At 41.2% G+C, this 22,822-nt stretch overlaps 2 protein-coding genes across 4 annotated transcripts in view; both read left to right on the top strand.

Annotated features, from left to right (window-relative positions):
* Nucleotides 1-22,822, top strand: part of LOC147824921 (uncharacterized) — a 269,562-nt gene that overhangs the window by 241,641 nt on the left and 5,099 nt on the right. The window lies entirely within an intron of this gene.
* Nucleotides 6,702-22,822, top strand: part of Fndc1 (fibronectin type III domain containing 1) — a 123,335-nt gene continuing 107,214 nt past the window's right edge. The window contains exon 1 of the mRNA XM_087187897.1: nucleotides 6,702-6,908. The gene's annotated coding sequence lies outside the window, so the exon portion shown is untranslated. The remainder of the gene's footprint in view (nucleotides 6,909-22,822) is intronic.

The following is a 22,822-nucleotide window of genomic DNA, read 5'->3' as shown; positions in this document are numbered from 1 at the left end:
GAGTTTCTCATATAAGAGAAAGAATGCAATATTTAAGCTTGTGTATCTGATTTATTTCTTTTAATGTGGTTTTAAGCTCATCTATTTTCCTACAGATGACTCAAGTTTATCCTTGTTTATGGCAAAGTAGTATGCCATTGTGTATAAATACTACATTTTCTTCATCAATTCACCTGTTGATGGACATATAGGTTGCTTCCAAGATTTAGCTATTATATATTGTGCTTCTATAAACATAGGTATGCATGTATTGCTGTAATATGATGTCTTTAATTCTTTCAGGAAGATACCTAAAAGGGGAATAGCTGGGTCAAATGGAACTTCTAGTTTTAAGTTTTTGTGTTTTTTTGGTTTTTTTTTGTACCGGGGATCGAACTCGGGACCTTGCACTTGCGAGGCAGGCGGCAGAACCACTAAGCTAAATCCCCGGCCCTAGTTTTAATTTTTTGAGGAAACTCCATACAGATTTTCATACCACCATCAATGTAGAAGGGTTCCTTTTTTCCTTGCAGCTTCTTCAGCACTTGTTGTTATTTGAGTTCTTGATGATAATCATTCTTTCTGAAGATGAAATTTCAGTACTGTTTTAATGTGCATTTTTTTCCTAATGGCCAGCAATGCTTAACATTTTCTTATTTATTTTTTGGCCATTTGTATTTTTTCTTTGAAATGTCTATTCATTTCATTTGCCCATTTTTTAACTGAGTCTTTTATTTTGGAGAGTCTAATTTTTTGAGTTCTTTATATATTCTAGATTTAGTCCACTGTCTGAGGAATAGCTGGGAAAAATTTATTCCCACTCTGTGGGTTGTCTCTTCTCTCTGTTGGTTGTTTCCTTTGCTATTCAGTAGCTTCTCATTTGTCCAAGGATCCAACCACTTCCATTTATTTGGAAGAGGACACTGCAGTGTATTTGGCCCAGTATGCAGTTCTCTGAGAATGAGCCACAGTATTACTAATGATGCAAAGGCAATCAATATTGATACACAGAGAAAACCAGTTGATAGCAAGAACTATGACACCTTGACTATGGTAGCAATACCCGCAACAATAAAGACAAACTGGATACTGACATACCCTAACAACATGACTACCCTTCCTTAACTATGAAAAAGAGATCTATAATTATATTATAAACACTAATACAAACCAAATATTGACATAGAGTAAATATCAACAAAACGAGACACTAACAATAGAGGAATATTCAACAGTAATAGCACCACTAAGTGTCTTAAAAAGTCATAAGCCTTAGTGGTTACAGTAGTAAAGATAGAGGGGTTAGGGAACTAGAGAATAAGAAAAATAAAATTTGAAATATTAATCAATAGAAGATGAGAGGAAAGAAAGAAAGTAGAGATTGAGGATCCTATGGGGAAGTTTAAAGAAATTAATAGTGTTAGATTACAATAATAGAAAAGAATGAAAAAGAAAAAGAGAAAAAAGAACAAAATAAAGAAAAGAGAAAAATAAGAAGGAAAAAAGAATTAAGAAGAGCAAAGAAAAAGAAAAAGAAGAAAGTAGAAAAAACTCCAACCTCTCAAAAAACTAATGAAGTAGAAAGAATGAAAACGATTAGTTAAAAAAAAAATTCCTTTATTTTTTTGAATGAGTGGTTTCTTTCCAGGATCTTGAGATCCAGCAGGTCAGGATTTTCTCAGCTTAACTTTGTGGTCTTGAGTTTGTGATGAACACTCCCTGCTCCAGAGGCCCTCTATCTGTGCACCCCAGACTGTGGCAACTGGTCAACTGAGATGTGTCCTTGTTCTTGGTGGTAGATGGGAAAAGTGATCAGCCCTCTGGTTTTGGTTGTATGTAGGCTATGAGGCAGGGGTTAAAGCAGACTGTTGAACTTAATGCCAATACTTTCAGATCTAGCCTCCTCTGAAAGCCACACTCACTCGGCCTGGTTTTTCACTATGGAGGGGAGTGCCCATGTCTTTCCTGACCTGAGCTTAAATTTCTCAGGGGGTCTATGTCTAGTCCGTACCCTCTCTGCAGCTGGCTCCCACCCAGTCACTGTGGAAGGGTAATCCTGGAAACTAGTTTTTCTGTGTCTCAATTTTAAACAACTTTTCCAAAGAAGGAGCTGGCTTCAATTCTCTTTCACAATATGGCGCATGCTGGACTGGGTTTCTTCTCCAACTATGTCATGTCATGAAAGATACACTTGTGGAGTAAAAAACCCCATGCTGTTTTTGTAGTTTACAGTAGTGGTGGGATTTTCTTGGGTCTAGCACTGCTGGTCAGATTTATATTTTCTTTCTTGGTCTGCTGATCCTCTGGGCTTACTTTCTCTCCTCAGGCATTAGCCTTGCCCACTATTGGATTAGTTGATTTGTTGTTGGTGCCTCTTCTCTCTCAGGGCATTTGCTTCATCTATGATCATGTAGGTAGGGAGGTTGGTGCCTCTACTGCTCCATGTTTAGGGCAAACAAAATGCAGAGCTGGCTTGGAGTTGGTGGATGGACATAGCCAGGGCACAGAATTCATGGACATACATGCATAGTGCAGATCTCCATCACTGGGAATGAGTGCAACTGAATATTACAGCATCAAAATGGATTGTTTCTGAGCCTCAGTTTTTTCATCCATACAATGGAAATAATGATGGAATCTCATAAAGATAAGTGATATAGTGTAGATAATTATTTTCCTAAAGAGTTAAAAATGTAATGTAGATAATTATTATCTACTTTACCTTATTATTAGTGTCTGGTACAAAGTAGGCCCAATTAAATGTACTTTCAAAGCTAATCTTTAAATAATAAACATAAAAATTTTATAGAACTTTAAAAAACCTTTATCCTATATTTATTAGTGACAGTAGAAGTGGGTTTTGTCATCAGCTGACAATCTCTGCCCAGTCACATGGGAAGAATACTGAGGGTAGATAATGGAGTTGATTTGAACATGTTCAGCTTGAGGAACTCATAGAAGAGATGACCAAATATCTGTTTGATGTGCAAGTTTGGAGCTAGACCAGGTGAACAGTATGTAAAGCTAAGGGAGGAGGAAGCACGTGTAATATCAGACATATGTTATAAAAAGTATTTTAGGAAAATCAATCTTATACTAAGGTACAGAATGTCTGGAAAACTAGAAATGGATATGGGATACTGGCTAGACATCAATTGCACTTACTTAGGTATGAATTGAGAAGAGCCTGATTAGGGTGGAGTCACAAGAATGGAAAGAAGGGGATTGTGAGGTTCTACAAATCAAAATTGATGGATTGGCTAGGTAAGGTGCCAGAAATTTTGTGCCTAAATTTTGGAGAATGGAAGTCCATTAAGAGAAATAGGAAAAGATAATGGTTATGGGTAAGAGGTTGGAGTTGACTTTGAAAAATTTATGGAACATCATCATTTGGATTTTAACAATATGACAGGACATTTGAATGGAAATATCTGTGAGGAAGTTAAAGTGGAGCTAAACTCAAAGGGAAGACCGAGGCAGGGAATACAACCATTTGTGTAGTGATTAGTGTTGAAGGTCTGAAATGGGAGGTATTTCCTAGGGAGGATGTAGATTCTTTATTATAAATTAAAAAATAAGAATAGGTCATATTTTCCCAAATTTCAAACTGTCAACAAGTAAAGTACAGCTGATTTTCATTCTTCATGGTAATTGCAGTCAGTAAGTTTGCTATGAACACTGAATTAACAAATATTCATAAGGGAAATACAGAATTAGTGTCTTGCTAGCCTCTGATCACAATATTTTCATTAACCAATCAATATATAACCTATTCTAAATCGTGTGTGTCTGTTTAGAGACCCTTGTTTAATATACATTGTTGATTTATTAACAAAAACTCATTATCAACAGCACTATAATTCATGCCTGAATTTATCCAACACGTATTTTTTTTCTTGGGGACACATCATAGCCTTCTTACATTTAGGACGGCTAATTGTGGCTTTGCACCATACTTGGGGATTTGTTTTTTCTTATTTTTTTGAGACAAGCTCTCACTGTGTAGTTCAGGTTGGCCTTGAACTTGAGTCATCCTCCTGCATCCTCCTCCTGAGTGCTGGGATTACAGGTGAGTACCACCATGCCTAGTTTAGGGACCATTTTAATAGTGAAATCACCAAAAAGAAGCAAAAAAATATGAAAAGGATACTTTACAGAACAAAAACTGAAATGAGAAGGCCAGGTGGGATATACAGATTTTTTACTACTCTATGCATGTCCAAGAATGTCCTTTAAAATGCAATCAGCACTCATTTGAAGGTTACAAATAAATATAGTAAAGCAGGTAAATTAGAAAATTGGAATCTATGAATAATGAAGGTCAGTGGTGGTTGTAATAGAAGAACATGAGATGAATAACTAACTCATTTCCAGTTCCAAAACTTTAGGTTTTGGAGACCATTTATAGATTTACTTACAATAAATATTTAAGTTATTGGGAAGCAAATCAGGATATGAGCTGGCATAAAGTCATGGGGTCAAGCTTAACTGGAGTCCATTCTTATGTGTTTCTAACCATTTGAGAAGTGGAATTCTGTGTTAGTCTAAGTAGATTAAATACTAGCTGCTTTAGCAAGTAGCTCCAATATTTTAGGAACTTACTGTATATAATAAGGCACATTTCTTGTGCATATCAGAGTATAATGCAGTCAGGGCAAGGGTTGTGTTAGGACCCTTCTAACTGTTGGCTCAGAACCTTCTTCTGGGTAACCATTCTGCAGGCCGACCACCAAAAGGCATGGAAGTTCCTGTGGATGTTCTGAGAGGGGCCAGGACAAGGAGTAATGCATACCACTTTCATCTACACACTACTGGCTACAACTCAGTCACTTTGCTCCACTTAGCTACAGGGAAGGGGCCTGAGAAATACAGGGGACTAGAGATTGTTATTGCTGCTGTAACAAATTCCCACAGTCATAGTGGCTGAAGACCTCAAATTCATTTTCTAACAGTTTTGGAGATTGGAAGTCCAAAAAGAGTCCAATGGGTCCAAATTCTAATGAAGTTATCCAGAGAGCCCACATGGACTAGACACCCGAAGAAACTGTGAGGAAAGGGTCAGTTATCTGAAATAAAAAACCCTTTGCCAACATATGTAAGATTCTGTTCTACAGTTGCCAAGTAGGCCTCCAAAGAACTACGAAAAGCACCCAGAAAAGCACCCAGAAAAGCACCCATGAGAAGGTGGGAGGTCAGTCTAGAACGTTCCCAGTTGGGTGAGAACTTCCTCCTTCTCATGTCCTTCCTCTCACTCCTTCCTGATCTTTTTCTTTCATGTTTTTAAAGGCAGGAACTGTTTATTAAGATTTTATCGGTGACAAAGAGCTTAAAACAAATTGACTAAAAATCAAGTTACATTGCCTTGGTACGGATGCTTGTTGACTGGTAAAACTCAGGGTGACTGCTGCCGGGAAGGTGGAGGGCAAAGCAAAGGGTACAAGCAGAGGCAAAGCGGGCGGGCGGGCATGGTGGGGCCTAGCCAGGCTGCCTCTAGCGGCCTTCGAAAGGGAACCAAAAGCCTGCGGATGGAAGCGTCCTTGCCCATAGCAGGCGGCCGGCGCGTCCCTGTGCGTCCTGTCAGCTGAACGGAGGCTGCAGGAAGGGGAGGCTGGGGCCGAGGTCTGGGGAAGAGGACCCCATGCAGGGAGCAGCTCTCACCCTCGCTGCCTGTGCCCTGCGCCTGTCCACAGAGGAGCGACTGCTCCGGCCCCCTCGGCAGAGCCGCCTCAGCACAAACCCTCAGTTGGCAAGCTGGGCCGGCAGGCGCTGGGCTGCCAGGGGCGAGCATGTGGCCAGCACAGGACTGGGTGCCTGCGGGGATGGGGCCAGCCCTCTGGCTGCCACCTTCCACCACTTCCTAAGGGACAAAATTCACTGGCCAGGGGTCGGCGCCCTCCTGCCCCGCCTGTCCTGGCTGAGGGTGCAGTGGGCTGAGCACCTTCCGAGCGGCGGCCAGGGCCCGGCAAGTCCATGGCGACGCGGGGGCAGCCGATCTCCTGAGTCCTCGGAGGCAGACTCGGCTTCAGGGCCCGCTACTGCCCACAGCGTGAAGCCCCTGAAGCGAAGCCTCCAACATCCTCCTGAGACCACGGTCAGCGTTGCTCCGGCTCCAGGTGCTGCCTGTTGAAGCCTCGTTTCTGGAAGCTGCTCGCTACTCCCAGGTCCACCACTAAGATCTTAGACACAAACTTAGAAAAGAAGTTTTCAGTACTTCTTTGAAAAATCTTTCAAAAAACAAACAGAAAAACCCCAAACACTGTATTTTCTTTAAATGACCCCCCTCAGAATGCAGGCCAGGGGACCTGGGCAGTCTAGGAGCCGTGCTCCTCGGGCCCGGCTGGCATGGCCACCACCAGGAGCCTGCTAGGGCACAGAAATGCGAAGTTCTTTCCTGCTAAAGCGTAGTCTCCTCTCAATAAAAGAGAAAAGAAACAGAGAGAGAGAGAGAGAGAGAGAGAGAGAGAGAGAGAGAGAGAGAGAGAGAGAGAGACAGAGAGAGAGACAGAGAGAGAGACAGAGAGAGAGACAGAGAGAGAGACAGAGAGAGAGACAGAGAAAGGGCCCTCTGAGATGAGGGCTTCTCCCTCCGCCTGGTCGCGGGCCCAGGCGTGCGGGAGCTGCGCCTCCGCCTCTGCCTCCGGGCGACAGGCTGGGCAGGGCCTGGCGGGCTCCTGCAGCGCCACCTTGCGCAGCTCCCGTTGCCTCGTGTCCACAGGGGCACTCGCTGCTCGGCTCCTCTGCCTCGGCTGCTCCTCTCCCTCTCCTGTTGCTCACACAGTGGTGCTTCAGTTTTAGCAGAGGAAAACAAGTATCCATTTATTTTTCTTTTTTATTACCCAGAATAAGATGCTGATGCACTAAGTCACGGAGCTTAGCTCTTCCGCCGCCACCTTCTAGTACTGGGACAGCCCTGTCAACCCGCCGTACCGGTAAGCCCGCTCTCCCTGGTACGTGGAGTCTTGTGACAGCGTCACGTCGATCTGTGATTTAAACTCATCACCCAGGTAGCTGTCCTGGGACAGCTCGGCTGGGAGAGGCCGGGCTGGCTCATCTGGGAGGGCTGGCTCACGGAGATGTAGCCCTGCGTCAGCCCCCCCTTCGAGAAGGGCTGCGAAGCCACGTCCTGGCTGGCCTGGCTGCTGGGGAGGGTGGTCTGGCTGGGCCCACGGAGCCCGAAGCGGTTCTTCTGGGGGTCCCCACGACTGGTCTTGCTTTTTCGAGCACCCCGGCCTGCTGCAGGCACGTTGGCCTGTCCGAAGAAACCGGGCGGCGGCATGGGCGGGATGACCAGGTTGAGGGGAAGGCAATGTTCATGGCGGCCACGTGGCTCGGGCTGGCGCTGGTCAAGCCGATCTGGTCGTACTCCTTCTCTGATCTTGACCCCAGAAGGCCAGAAGCCATCAGGCTGGAAGTCAAGTGGGGAAGACAGAAGAAGGAGCCTTAAACATCTGTATGTTTCTGGGTGCAGCAGGCTGTAGCCGGGAGTTGGGAAAAAATTTAATTTTATATTAAATTTTGAATTTTATCATTATATAAGAGTAGACATTTTGGTTACCAAACTGACACTGAGTTTAAGACATAAAAGGACCATACCTGTACTTAGTATTTGCCAGTTCACAAGAGTCATTGCCTTGCCTGAGTTTCTCCCCAAGGTAGGGGAAGAGCTCTTCTTACTGTACATATTTTAATAGAATAGTGGGCTCTGATCAGATCTTATGAACATTTTCTGTTCAGTGTACATCTTTGCAATTTTTACATAAACAATATCACATTTTATAAACTCCCCTGAAACTTCTGTGATCTACTGACTGCTCTGTTGGATTCCACTTCTTCTCCCATCAGCGGGATGCCATTCACTGACTTTCCTGAACACTTTTCTTCCAGAGACTTTGTAATTTAGCCTTTCTTTTAATATGAGTTACTCCTTATTCTTCCAATACGTTCTAAAAATTAATTTAGCAAGAATATGTCTCTGTTGTTTTCAGTGACATAAAAGATATGTTCATTTACTATTTTGACATATATTGCTCATTGCCCTCTGATCTGAGGTAGCAATTTATACTGTTACCAATGGTTGGAATTGTCTGGGCTTCATCATATTTTGACTTTCTTTAAACAATTACATGGTGTTATGAATAGATAACCTTCATTTTTTCAATTTTCCTTATACAACACTACTTCAATTTTTTGATAGAGTAAGGTTGTTTATTTCTAAGTGGGTGAATGTTGTTTTCTGCAGTGGGTTGGCCAACAACTCATTTATTATTGCCAGAATGTAAGTGGTTTGTATTAACTTGCCAGAGGTATAATTGATGAAATGATCCAGTGTCAAATTAATTTCATTTAGAAGTAGGGTGATTTAAAACAATGAGAGCCCCAAATTCAGACATCAAGTATTCTAAAACAGCATTCTTGCAAATCACCTTAGCAACAGTAAATAATGACATAATCATCAAACACCAGAAAAAAGAATGGCCAAGCATGATCTAAACAGTTCCTTTCCTTAACATTGATTGCCAGTTACTTTCTTATTACTTTATATATTAGAAAAGCCAGCTGTGGAAGTGGAACTGTTTATGATGTGAATTAAAGGCATATGAAAGAAAATTTGGATTTTCCAATTGAGCAAATAGCATCATTAAAATGACACCCTACTTGCAGGTAGGGTGCTTGTCTTATGTAAAGAAAAATGTGCAGGTGCTTTATGGAAAATGTGAGCCATCAGTAAAGATGAACTATAGTGAGTACTCAATCACCAAGAGTTGTGTGAGGTGGGCAGAGTGTGGACAAATGAAATTATGCCTGCAGCCAACTTCTTGCAATGTTTGTTATAAGGAGACTTGTATTTCCTGCCATTTTAAGAAAGAATGAAAAATGTCTCCTAGAGGAAAGAGACTGCTAAGGGTAGAAGAGGCTATTTGCAATTTTTTTTTGCATACAAACAAGGCTGTTATTCAAAATATTTGATAGCAAGTATGATAATGTAAATGAATATACAAAACAAAATTAAATTGATAACCAGCATGTGTTTTATAGGATCTCAGAAAGGAAGATGGCTTAAATAAATAAAGTATGTTGTTCTGTTACTAAGATATGTGGAAAGATTGCTTTTTATGTGCCAAGCCATGCAACGGAGAAATTGCCAAGTGCCTGGAATAAACAAAGGCTCTTTGCCAAGGCCTCCAATGTAGTATCTAGTAGAACTGATGATTGTGAACATCCCATGCTTTTCATATTTCATAGTTTGAAATGCTGTTTGCTGGAGATTCTTTGTTCATGCTATTCATCCATCTCTGGAATCTCTCTTGTGTTCTGAGTTCAGTTAAAAATTTTAACATGAAGAGATGTTAAATTTTATTGCATACCTTTTCTGAGTGAAATGACAAGACCATATGGTTTTTCTACTTTAATATATTAAGTGTGGTAAATTACATTTATTCCAGTGTTTGATTTCCCCAGAATTCCTAGCTTAGAGCAAAATTGGACAAGATATCTTTTATTAATTAATTAATTAATTAATTTTGTTCTTTGAGGCAGGGTCTCCCTTTGTAGTTCAGGCTGGCCCTGAACTCACTATGTAGCCCAGGCTGGTCTCAAACTTTTAGCAATCCTCCTGCTTCAGCCTCCCGAGTGCTGGAATTACAGGCATGTGCCTCTGTGCCTGGCTAGATCTTTTTTTAAAATACTGGGCTGGATGTTGTGCTAATGTTGTTTAGTATTTTTGTATCAATGTTTATCAGTTAAATTGCTTTTAATTTTCCTTCTTCATATCTTTTTTTTCCGGTAATGAGGATTGAACCCAGGGCTTTTGTACTGAAATACATCCCTAGCTCTTTTTTATATTGATACAGGGTCTTTCTAAATTCTAAATTGCTCAGGCTGAAATTTGATCCTTCTCCCTCAGCCTTCCAGAGTGCTGGGATTGTAGACATTCACTACCATACTTGACTTGGAGTTTGTTTAGATTACCTGTACATTTCCCAATTTCTTTACTCACCATTCCTTCTTATATCCCAGATCTTTATCATGAGGTCAAACTTTTCATTCTGAAATCTTTTTAGACATTCCTTCAGTACAAAGTCTGAAGGCAATAAATACTCTCAAATTTTATTCATTTGAGAATACCCTTATTTTATCGAATTCTTGAAAGATAATTGTGCTATGTATTCAATTCTAGGTTTGCAGTTATTTTCTTGGTTAAGTCTGAAGATATTATTCCTTCCTGTGCAGCCTCTTATTGTTGAGAAGTATTCTGTTTAACTTTCTTTTTGTAGGCATTCTCACATTGCCTTCTGGATGCTTTGAATCATGTATTGAATTCTGTGTTCTTATCACTACAATTGCACTTGGGCATTGATTTCGTTGTACTTATCTGGCTTGGTATTTGTTGTGCTTCCTATATCAGTATGTTTATGTCTTTCATTGGCTTTCAGCCATTATTTCTTTGAATATTTCATCTTCTGTGTCCTATCAGTTCTTTTCTTCTGAGACTTTGAACATATGCTACACCTTTTATTTATTTACCTTTTAAATTAATTTTACTGGTACATTTTAGATATACATAGTGATAACATTCATCATAGGGAATTTGTACCTGCACATGATATATCTTGATTCTTCTTTTTTTCCCATTCCTCTCCCCTCCCTTCAACCCCTCTCCCCCTCCTTATTTACAAAAGCTTTGTTTCCAGTTTTTCCTTCTGTTATCTTTTTTCTTTTCCTTTTCCCTCTTCCCCTTCCCTAGTTCCCCTTACCATTTGAATATTTTCTCCCTACTTCACAATATCTATTGTGTATTTTGGACCTTATTTACACTTTTGGTTTCTCACACCAGAGAAACAATGTGATATTTTAACATGTGCATCTGATTTATTTCACTTAAGAATATGGTCTCAAAGTGCATCCATTAACCTAGAAATATCTCAAGTTTATTCTTATTTATGGCAGAGTAGTATTCCATTGTATAAAAAATCACATCTTTTTAATCCAGTCACAAATTGATGGGCATTTGGTCTGTTTTCAAGATTTAGCTATTACAAAACATGCTGCTATAAACATGGGTGTGCTTATATCACTGTGGTATGATGGTTTTAATTCTTTTGGGAAGGTACCAAGAAGGGAAATAGCTGAGTTGAATGGAATCTCCAGTTTTAGTGTTTTGAGGAATCCCCTCACTGATTTCCACAGTGGTTGCACCAGTCTACAATCCCAACAACACTGGAGAAGAGTTCCTTTTTCCTCATAGCCCTGCCAGCATTTGTTGTTGTTTCATTTCTTGATAATAACCATTCTTTCTGGGGTGAGATGGAATCTCAGTGTTGTTTTAATTTTTTTTTGCACTTTATTAAATTCTTTTATTGGCACATCGTAGGTATACAACACAATTACATTTCTCATTGGGAATTGTACCTTTACATAATGCATCTTGGTTCTTATTTTTTCCCCATTCCTAGCCCTCCCTTCACCCCCTCCACCCTTCCCTATTTACAAAGACTTTATTTTCATTTTTTCCATTTCTCATCATTTTTCTTTTCCCTCCTTTCCTTTCCCCTGCCCCTCCCACTACCCCTACCCCTTTGGACCTTTTCTTCCTATTTTGCATTATTGATTATTCATTCTAATCATTGGTACATTTTAGGTATACAATATAATGACATTTATCATTGGAAATTTGCACCTTTACATAGTCTCTCTTGGTTCTTATTTTTCACCCTTGCCCAGCCCTCCCTTCAACCCCTCCAGTCCTCCCTATTCACAAAGATTTTGTTCCTATTTTTCCATTTTCTCATATTAATCCCATTCCCTTCTATCCTTTCCCCTAGCCCTCCCACTTCCTTCCCCTTTGCCCCTTTTATTCCTATTTCACATTACCTATTATACATTTTAGTCCTTATTTACACTTTCAGTTTCTCACACCAGAGAAACTATTCGGTATTTACACATCTGTGTCCTATTTATTTCACTTAAGAGTATCGCCTCAATGTGCATCCACTTAGCTATAAATGTCTCTAATTTCTCATTTTTTATGGCTGAGTAGTACTCCATTTTATTAAAAAAAACCCCACATTTTCTTTATCCAGTCTCCAATTGATGGGCATTTGGGCTGTTTCCAAGTTTTAGCTATTTCAAACTGTGCTGCTATGAACATGGGTGCACATATATCACTGTGGTATGATTCTTTTAATTCTTTGGGGAAGATACCCAGCAGTGGAATAGCGGGGTCAAATGGGACTTCCAGTCCTAGTTCTTTGAGGTATCTCCATACTGATTTCCACAGTGGTTGCACTACTCTACACTCCCACCAGCAGTGGAGCAGGGTTCCTCTTTCCCCACAGCCCCACCAGCATTGGTTATTGGTTGATTTCATGATAGCAGCCTTTCTTTCTGGGGTAGTGGAATCGCAGCATTGTTTTCATTTGCATCTCTCGAATGACCAGTGATATTGAACATTTTTTCATATATTTATTTGCCATTTGTAATTCTTTGCCTGAGAAAGGTCTGTTCATTTCAGATGCCCATTTTTGGACTGGGTCTTTAAATTTGGGAGGTCAGATTTTTATAAGTTCTTTATGGATTCAAGATAGTAGACATTTGTCTGAGGAACAGCAGGTGAAGATTTTTTCCCAACTTGTGGGTTGTCTCTTCATTCTGTTGGTGGTTTCTCTTGCTGTGCAGAAGCTTTTTAATGAGAAGAGATACCACTTCTTGATTGTGCTAGTTCACGGGTAACTGAGGTTTTGTTCATAAAATCTTTTCCTGCACCAATGTCTTCAAGAGTTCTAACCAACCCCTGTTCCACCTAGTTCAGCGTTTCTATTTTAATATTTAGATCTTTAATCCATTTAGATTTTAGTTTAGTGCATGGCGAGAGATATAGGTCTAGTTTTAATCTTTGGCAAGTTGAAACCCAATTTTTCCAGCACCATTTATTAAAGAGGCTATCTTTCCTCCAGTGAGGGTGTTTGGCTCCTTTATTGAACATAAGATGGCTGAGTGTGTCTGGCGTTGTTTCTGCATCTTCTAATCTGTTCCACTGGTCCTCAGGTCTGTTTCTTTGCCAGTACCATGCTGTTTTTAATCACAGTAGCTTTGTAGTAGAGTTGCAGGTTGGGGATTGTGATACCCCCTGCCATGTCTCTGTTACCTAGAATTGGTTTTGCTATTCTGGATCTCTTCTTGTTCCAAATGAATTTTTGGATAGTTTTCTCAAGGTCCATGAAGTATGCTGCTGGCATCTCAATTGGAATTGCATTAAATCTATATAGCAGTTTTGGAGGTATGGCCATTTTCACTCTATTAATCCTTCCTACCCAGGAGCAGGGGATGTCTGTCCATTTTCTGATATCATCTTCAATCTCTCTTTTCAGAGTGCTATAGTTTTCAGAGAAGAGGTCTTTGATTTCTTTCATTAGGGTGATTCCTAGGTATTTCAGTTTTTTGGATGCTATTATGAAAGGAATTATTTGCCCTATTTCTCTCTCAGTGAGTCTGTTGTTGGTGTAGAGGAAAGCAATTGATTTTTGTGTGTTGACCTTGTAACCAGCTACTTGACTGAATTTGGTTATTAAGTCTAGAAGACTTTTGGTGGAGTTCTTGGGGTCTTCTATATACAGTATCATGTCATCTGCAAATAATGACAATTTGACTTCTTCATTTCCTATCTTTATTCCTTTTATTTCTTTCTCTTGTCTAATTGCTGTGGCTAATGTTTCCAGAACTAAATTGAATAAGGGTGGTGATAGTGGACATCCTTGTCTTTTTCCTGATTTTAGTGTGAAGGATTTCAGTTTTTGACCATTTAGTATGATATTGGCTGTTGGTTTTTCATAGATGGCTTCTATCAGTTTGAGGTAGAGACCATCTATTCCAATTTTTTGTAGGGTTTTTATGATAAATGCATGTTGGATTTTGTCTAATGCTTTTTCTGCATCTATAGAGATAATCATATGGCTTTTGTCCTTGGCTCTATTGATATAGTGTATTACATTGATTGATTTGTGTATATTGAACCATCCCTGCATCCCTGGGATGAATCCCACTTGATCAGGGTGTATGATCTTCTTGATGATCTTCTGCATTCTGTTTGCTATTGTCTTATTAAGGATTTTTGCATCTATGTTCATTAGTGAGATTGGTCTATAGTTCTTCTTTTCTGTTGGTCTTTCTCTGCTTTGGGGATCAAGGTGATGCTTGCTTCCAGCAATGAATTTGGGAGTATTGCTTCCCTTTCAATTTCATTGAAGAGTTTAAACAGTAGTGGCAGCAGTTACTCTCTAAATGTCTTGTAGAATTCAGCAGTGAAGCCATCAGGGCCTGGGGTTTTCTTAGTTGATAAGTTTTTAATTACATTTTCAATTTCATTGGTTGATATAGGGTTGTTTAGAATTTTTAGGTCTTCTTCGTTCAACTTTGGTAATTCATATGTATCTAGGAATCTGTCCATTTCTTCTGTGTTGTCCATCTTATTGGCATATAGGTTCTGGAAGTAGGTATTGATGATCCTCTGGATTTCTGCTGGGTCTGTTGTAATTTCACCCTTTTCATTCCTAATTGCATGGATTTGGGCCTTTTCTTTCCTTTTTCTGACAAGGTTGGCTAAGGGTTTATCAATTTTGTTGATTCTTTTGAAGAACCAACTCTTGGCTTCATTGATTTTTTTGTATCATTCTCTTAGTCTCCATTGCATTGATTTCTCCTCTGATCTTTATAATTTCCTCCCTTGTATGAGCTTTGGGGTTGTCCTGTTCTTCTTTTTCTAGAAGCTTGAGGTTCAGCATCAGGTTGTTTAATTGGGCTCGTTCTGTTTTCCTAATATGCGTATTCACTGCTATGAATTTCCCTCGTAAAACTGCTTTCATTGTGTCCCATAGATTCCCATATGTTGTATTGTCATTGTCGTTTAATTGAAGGAACTGTCTGATTTCTTCTTTAATTTCCTCTGTGACCCATTGATTATCCAGAAGTGTGTTGTTCAATTTCCACATATTTATGAAATTTTTTGAGTTTCTTTTGCTATGGATCTCCAATTTCATCACACTATGGTCTGATAAGATACAGGGGATCACTTCAATTCCTTTGCACTTACTTCAACATGTTCTATGTGTGAGTAGGTGGTCTATTTTTGAGAATGCCCCATGTGCAGCTGAGAAGAATGTGTATTCTGATTTTGTGGGGTGGAAGACTCTGTAAACATCTGTTAAGTTCATTTGTTCAAGAGTTCGATTGAGTTCTAGTATTTCATTACTTGTTTTTAGTCTAGTTGGTCTATCTATTTGTGACAGTGGGGTGTTGAGGTCCCCCACTACAATTGTATTAGTGTATATATGACTTTTCATGTCCGTTAGTATTTGTTTTATATAGTTGGGTGCACTAGTGTTTGGTGCATAGATATTTATGATTGTCATCTCTTCCTCTTGGATTCTTCCCTTTACAAGGATGTAGTGTCCTTCTTTGTCTCTCTTCATCAGTGTTGGTTTGAAATCTACTTGATCTGCCAAGAGGATAGCTACTCCTGCTTTTTTTCGGGTTCCTGTCACATGCAGTATTGTTTTCCACCCTTTAACTTTCAGTCTATGAGTTTCCTTTTGAATTAAGTGTGTTTCTTGTATGCAGCATATTGTTGGATTATGCTTCTTGACCCATTCTGCCAGTCTATTTCTTTTGATTGGTGAATTGAGACCATTAACATTGATGGTTATAACTGAAACGTATTGACTTGTCATTGCCATGACTTTTTCTTTTTGTTGTGTTCTCCCCCTTTACATTTAATTTCTTGTCATGCCAGATGGGTTTATTCCGCTTTGCTTCCTGGGGTTGTGTTCCTCAATGTCTGTTCCTAGGATATTGTGTAAAATTCTTTGGTGTGCTGGTTTGGTGTTCACGAAGTTCCTAAGGTGCTCTTTGTCATGAAAGTATCTTATTTCCCCATCAATTTTGAAAGATAATTTTGGAGGGTACATCAGTCTGGAGGCTGTTTTCCTTTAGGGTTTGAAATACATCATTCCAAGCTTGTCTGCCTTGAGGGTTTGTGTTGAGAAGTCTGCTGTGATTCTGATGGGCTTTCCTTTGTATGTGATTTGTTTCTTTTCTCTGACTGCTTGGAGAACTTTGTTCTTCTGTTGTGTTTCTGGAATCTTAACAATTATATGCCTATGTGTAGATTTTTTTTGCTCAAGGCTATTTGGAGTCCTATATGCCTTACTTATCTGTATGTCAAGCTCTTTTCCCCTGCTTGGGAAGTTTTCTGCCATTATTTCTGTGAAGAGATTTTTTATGTCATCTGCACTCTCTCTTGTTTCTTCATTGACTCCAGTCAGTCTTATGTTATTCTTCTTTGCATCATCTAGCAGCTACTGGATTGATTTCTCATGTTCCCTTATAATTTTGAAGCAATTTTTCTTTTCCTGATCGCTAATTGCAATCTTATCTTCTATATCTGAAATTCTGTCCTCACATTGGCTCATTCTGCTGTGTAGACTTTCAATGGAGTTTTTCATGTCCTGGAAATCTATTTGCATCTGTTTTATGGATTCCATTTGTTTCTTATGTTGGGATTCCATCATGTTCCTGAGCTCCTCTCTAGATTTATTAATCATGTCTTGCACTAGGGGCACAATTTCTCCTGTTATCTGAGAAATTATTTCTGATTTCATTTTTTCCAGATCCCCTTTTGTTGCCAGTTCAGTGGGTCCAGGTGGTTGAGTATCAGAGTGTTCCATCTCCTTTCCCTTTGGGGTTGCTGTAGGTGATCTGGAAGTCTGGTTTTGAGACTTATTTATGTGTTTCTCATTTCGACTGAGGTGGGGGGCTGTTAGCGCCTGCATGGATTACCTTCTCTGAGCTGGGTGAGGTGGGACAGGGGCCAGGAGCAGCAGGAGGGATGGTGGCCAGGAAGCCCCTTCCTCTCGACCAGGAGCACTGGGATTGCGGCTCAGAAGCCCCTCCCTCTGGGCTGGGAGCAGTGGGAGGGATGGTGGCCTGGAAGCCCCTTCCTCTCGGCCAGGAGCAGTGGGACAGAAGGTGGCCCAAAAGGCCTTTCCTCTGGGCTCGGAGCAGCGGGAGGGATGGTGACCGGGAAGCCCCTTCCTCTGGACCAGGAGCAGTGGGATGATGGCTCAGAAGCCCCTACTTCTGGGCCAGGAACAGTGGGACTCAGTACCTTGGTCTGGTGGTCTGGTGTCCTCTGCGTCTTTGTAGCATGGAACCAGGTGGCTGCCTGTCTGCAGTGGGGTGATTCGGTGTCTTCCATGCGACTCAGGACCTCGGTAGGGCATGCACAGACCTTCCTGTGTGCAGTGGGATTATTCGGCGTATTCTGCGTGACTGGGGACCTTGGTAGGGCATGGGCAGACCTGCCTGTCTGTAGCGGGCTGAAACTATTAGCTGAGTTTGCTAATAATTGCAATATACAAAGTGATTGTTACTACATTTCAACCTCTATTTGATATGAAGTTTACTACTCCATGCAAGTAAGTCACATTTGAAAGAGTAACCATGATTGGACTTTATGCTTTATTGATACCAAAATATTGCTCATCTAAAAAATAATTCTAGACACAGACTTTCTCATATTTGTGTCTTCAGCATTGATCATAGTGCTTTACATATTATAGGTATTCAATAATTTTTTTGCAAAACTCAATGAAGTTATTTGTGTTAGTTTTTCTGTCACTGGGACAAAATACCTAACACCTGTAAAGAATTTTATTTTGGCTCAGGGGGTTCAGTCCATGGTTGACCTATTCTAAGGTAGAAACAGCATGGTGGAAAGGCCTGGTGGAGGAAAGATGCTCAGTTCATGGCACCCAGAAAGCAGAGAGAAGAAAGGAGGAGCCAGAGAGGGAGATACAGTACAGTAGTGGCTTGGTTCACAAACACTTCTGTTCATGAGCAATTCATTTCAGGAATGAAAGTATTTGGTGTCAAACTCTGCATTGTATGACAAACATGACCATGGCCATCTTCCCTCCTCTGACATGTGGTTGTGGCTTCCTCTAGTTGATATCACAGTTGCAGACAGAACTGTGTACACTTGCTATGAAGCTTTTTGTCTGCTTTTTAGCACATAGAGTACTGAATAGTATTATTCAATCCAGCATGGGTCCAAAGAAAGTGCAGAGCAAGCACGGAGGTAAAAAAAAAACAAAAGGGCAGAGCAGTAATGAAGATGACAAGAAAGTGCAGAGCAATAATGAAAGTAATAAGAAAGTGCAGAGCAAGAATGGTAAGAAGGTTTTGAAGAAAATAACCATTGAATTGAAGAAGGAAACCCCCTCCCCACCCATCCTCCTGTCCTCAGTGCTGAAAGTCACCTCAAGCAAGCTTAGTATTCTCTCTTTATACTGTATTGTACTGTACTTTGTTTCATTTTTTTTTAAAAACAACCCAGAATGGATAACCTTATTTACATTAAGCTTTATGGGGAAATTTAATTCAGTTCTCAAACAGAATCATGGAATGAATTAAGTTTTTGAACCAAGATACCACTGAACACTCTTCCAGGCCATGTCCTCAGGGACCTGCCTCTTTCCACCAGGCTCTGTCTCCACACTTGTATGAACTCATCAATGGACCAGTCCGTGGATGAGCACAACACCCTCATGATCCAATCACCTTCCAAAGCCTCACTTCTGAACAAGAGACTTTTAGGGGACATTCTAGATCTAAACCATAACATTATTTAAAAGCAATTTTAAAGGCCTACTGTGTTGTCTACATTCTCAATGATTTTAAGGGTTACCAAAGAGGCATGGGAGTTTGAGATCAAGTCAGGAATGAGAACATATGATTCTAAAGCATGAAATCCAGAACGTAAGTGCTGTAGGAATTTGGAGAAGAAAATTCTTTTAAGGTCCAGTCAAGGAGAGCTTCCAGGTGGAGGTGTCATAAAATTTGGATAAATGTTTCAAAAAATATTTGTTGGAGTGAACTGATAAATTGAGGGGAAAATGGTTGGAAGTTATTTTTTAGGCTAAGGGAAGTATGAAAAAGAGCCCAGAAGAGGAGTTATCTGAGAGATCAATAAAGAGGGAAACCCTCCATCAGTTCACCTGCATGATGCTGCACAGGGGCCTGATACATGCAGTGTGGCTGGAAAGAGAGGCTGTCTTGGATGGGCCACTGCAAAGAAGTTATGAGCTGCAATAGACATCATATTTTATGAGCACACAGAGAGGGTACTTGCCATGAAAACAAATCAGAAGACTATAATCTAGTTTAAAAATAGCTTTGGGGAGATGCTGGCAGAGAGACACCAGAGTCAGGGGCATACATAAGAGGGTAAAGATCTTGCATTAGTCCATTTTAAAAAAAACTCTAACAGAATGCACCAACCAGAATGCATAAAGAAAAAGATGTTTATTTAGCTCACAATTTTGTACTAAAAGTCTAAGATCAGGTGGCCCACTAGTTGGATGTCTGGTGAGAGCCTACTGGTGTATGACATCAAGGCAGGAGCACATGTGGGAATTGGGGATCACTTTTCACTACAGGAAACCAGACCACAATTGAGGGTCAGGATCAGGCTATTATAGCTTACTCTTTTGAGGACTAATTCAGGGTCCCTGAGACCTACCTTTATTCCTTCTGGGTAACCTAAGGATCTCCCACCAGGCTCTGCCTTTTAAAGGTTTCATCAACCCTCAGCAAACCACACCCGAAGCATAGCATCCCTGGAAGAGCAGGATGACATATCTACAAACCCCAAGGTGCTCCAGATCACACTGAATTAAGGGAACAGCAAACAAGGTGCAACCAATTAGTGAAAACAATTGAATTTGCTGCAGAAGTACCTGCCATCCATACTCTCCACCCTGGAAATGATAAACATCTTCTTGGAAAGCATTAGATCACTGCACTCATGGCCCAGAATGAAAAGTTTAGTATTTCCAAACTGTGTTTGATGGAATGTCTTTGGGCCTGAGGGCATCTGTCCACTGGCTCACTGGAATCACTGTTGCTGTGTAGAGGGTGTTCACTAAGGCCAGGGGCTGGGTGGCTGGGAGAGTAGCAGCAGGAAAGAGGCCCAAGCCTACACTGGCTCCTTCCAGAGCCAATTCTACCAAGTGTGTATAAAGCTTGAATAAAGAATGTCCTATATATACATGAGCATGCATACATGGACTCATGCACACAAACATTTACCATGTACTTAGGATAATACAGGACCTGTGCCAGGTCCTGGAGCTATAAGGATCTACAGTTTGGCTCTTAAGTGTTTCCCCAAAGTCCATTTGTTAAAGCTTAGTTCTTAGTTTGGTGCTACCGGGGCATGGTGGGAATTTTAAAGGTAGGGTCCAGTGGAAAAATCTTCAGGTCAGCAGAGTCATGCACTTGAAGGAGATAGTGGGGCCCTGGCCCTGTCCTCTTTCTCTTTTTGGCTTTCTGGCCATGAGGTGAGCATCTATGCTCCACCACACACTCATGCCATGATGTGCTATTATCTCTGCAGGCCCAAAGCAATGGGGCCAGCTGACAATGGAATTTCCAAAACTGTGAGCCAAAATAAATCCTGTCTCCTTATAAGTTGATTGTCTCAGGTATTTGTTATAGTGACAGAAAGCTGACTAACACACAAGCTAAGCAAACCAGACATGATCCCTGTCCTCATGGAGCTTGCAGCCAAGCCAGGGTGATGGGCAAGCGTCAACCACAGAGGCAAGATAAACACAGCCAGGAGAAGGACAGCAAAGGACAAAGTTCAGTGGTCTATAGAGGGCATAGAAAGAGGGAGATTCTCTGGTCAGAGAGGTCAGGGGCAATGACAGATGAGCTTTGATGGACAAGTGGGAAGGCAGAAATGCAAAGGAGACAGGGCAGCTGGTCCAAAGCCCCATGAAGAGGCAATGTGGAGAATGTGAGGCCAAGAGGACCTGGGGTCAGAGTGACCAGGACCACAGTGGGGGAGGCGGGGGGTTTCCTATGGAAAGTGGAGAGGGTGAGCAGGAAAGGGCTCAGACTACAGAGGAGACAGGAGTGAGGGAGAAGCAGAGAAATGGGACTGAAGATGTTTGCAGAACAAAGAAGAGGCTCATGGGCCTGAACCCTGCTGAGGACTCATGGAAATGACGTCAGAAGAAAGACTGGAGAGATGAGGTCCTCCTGGAATAAAAGTGACTGGAAAAGGGCTCAGGGTCACTGTTCCATTTCCAGAGCATCAGATGCAAACAACTAAGTAGAATTTGAGAGTTATGTTAGAGAAGTATGTTGATTTGAATGATACAGAATTGCAGACTGTTTCCTCGCGGATGCCTGTTTTTGGGCGTAGTCTAAAGGACATGAGGGAAATAGACTTTGTTTCTCAGATGTGGCCTGAGTGAGCTGGTTATAATGTGGATGAAACAAAGGGCATCTTTTCTAAAGTCAGAAAGATTTAAGTGGAAATGAAAGAGACCTCATTCTAAATGCTTCCCAGCCAACATTTTGTTTCTGTAATTCCACATTAGAGAATTATTTTTTTGACTGGCTGATAATGCAAAGAACACCCAGTTTGCAAATGGAGTGTGAGGTTTTCCTCCCAAGCTGTGCTGTTTACTAGCCGTGTAAACACGGGCTGGGTGCATAACCTCAGTTTCTAGTTCTGTAAAATGGGCATTATCATGTGTCTCCCTCCCTGACATTCATGGGGATGAATGAGTGTATGCTTCATGAACTGCCAAGTGCCACATACTTACAGAGAAGGGTGCATAGGACCTCACCATCTACTCAATCTCATCTCAGTTAGAAGGGAATGGTCACTGAAGGAAGAGCAAGAAGGCAAAAGGCTAATGTTTGCCTGGAAAGTGGAATGAAGGGGTTCCACCCTGCAGGAAAGGATCACCACAGGCCAGCTCTCCAGTTCAGGACCTTCCCCAGGGCTGGCCATGTTGGGCAACATGTTGTACCCCAGCAGGGAGGCAGGGGTGTTCTTTGGGAGGGAATACTGCTGGGGCTCTAGGGTCTTTCTGGGCCTTTCTGTGACTATCGAGGGGACAGCTCACTGGGCTGCTGATAGCAAAGTCTGGGTCAGCTGTTAGCAGGTCCAGATTCCATTTCATAGATGACTAGAGGGCTCTGCCCCATTTATGGGGCGAGGGATGCAGTTGGGGCTCATGATGAGACTGCCGAACACATATCAAGAGAGTGCAAGATATCCTCATGCTGGGCAAGGTAGGCAGGGCTTGTAGGACACGCTCTGGACCAGCAGTCCGTAGTGTGGATTGCCCTGCAGTTGGATTCTACTCTCAGCAAGAGGCTGGAGTCAGGGAAATGCAGCCTGGAAAGGTGGCCAGACATATGTTTTCCTAGCATGATGCCTTGGTCAATTTTTAAAGCTGCCAACTGGAGCTTGAAAACTACATTTTGAGCTCTGTTCCATCCAAATTTACTAAGGTCTCCTCCCCAAACTGTGTTCTTTTAAGTTTCTTAGGATTAGAGTGAACGTGCCCCTGTGTCTGTCCCTGCTAGTGTACATGTAAATTTAAAGTAAAGGGAGATATCAGCAATGTTCATAAAAATTCTTTTAAGCTTCACAACCTATTATAGCTCTACTTAACACTGGCTGGTAATGTTTTTGGTTAATCTATTGTATTTGATTTGGAACTGTTTGAGGCAAAGGCCGTCTGTGTCTTATATTTGTATGCTCAGAGATTCTAGCACGTTACCTGGAACACAAAGACATGTTCAAGAGAGGTCATTTCAAGGAATAGATTAATGAAATGTTTCTCTTGATATATAGGGCCCAAGCCTTGTGTCCATTGATGAGTGGTAGTTGACAGAATGGACTATTGGACAAAAATGTAGAACACAAATCTGTGGGCTTTTTTATTTTTTTGGTACTGGGGATGGAACTTAGGACCTGGTGCTT

Source organism: Heterocephalus glaber, unplaced genomic scaffold (assembly GCF_053883595.1).
Source record: "Heterocephalus glaber isolate CG9 unplaced genomic scaffold, H.glaber_assembly_v1.0 deba00001523, whole genome shotgun sequence".
Classification (NCBI taxonomy): domain Eukaryota; kingdom Metazoa; phylum Chordata; class Mammalia; order Rodentia; family Bathyergidae; genus Heterocephalus; species Heterocephalus glaber.
This window is presented reverse-complemented; position numbering and strand designations above follow the sequence as displayed.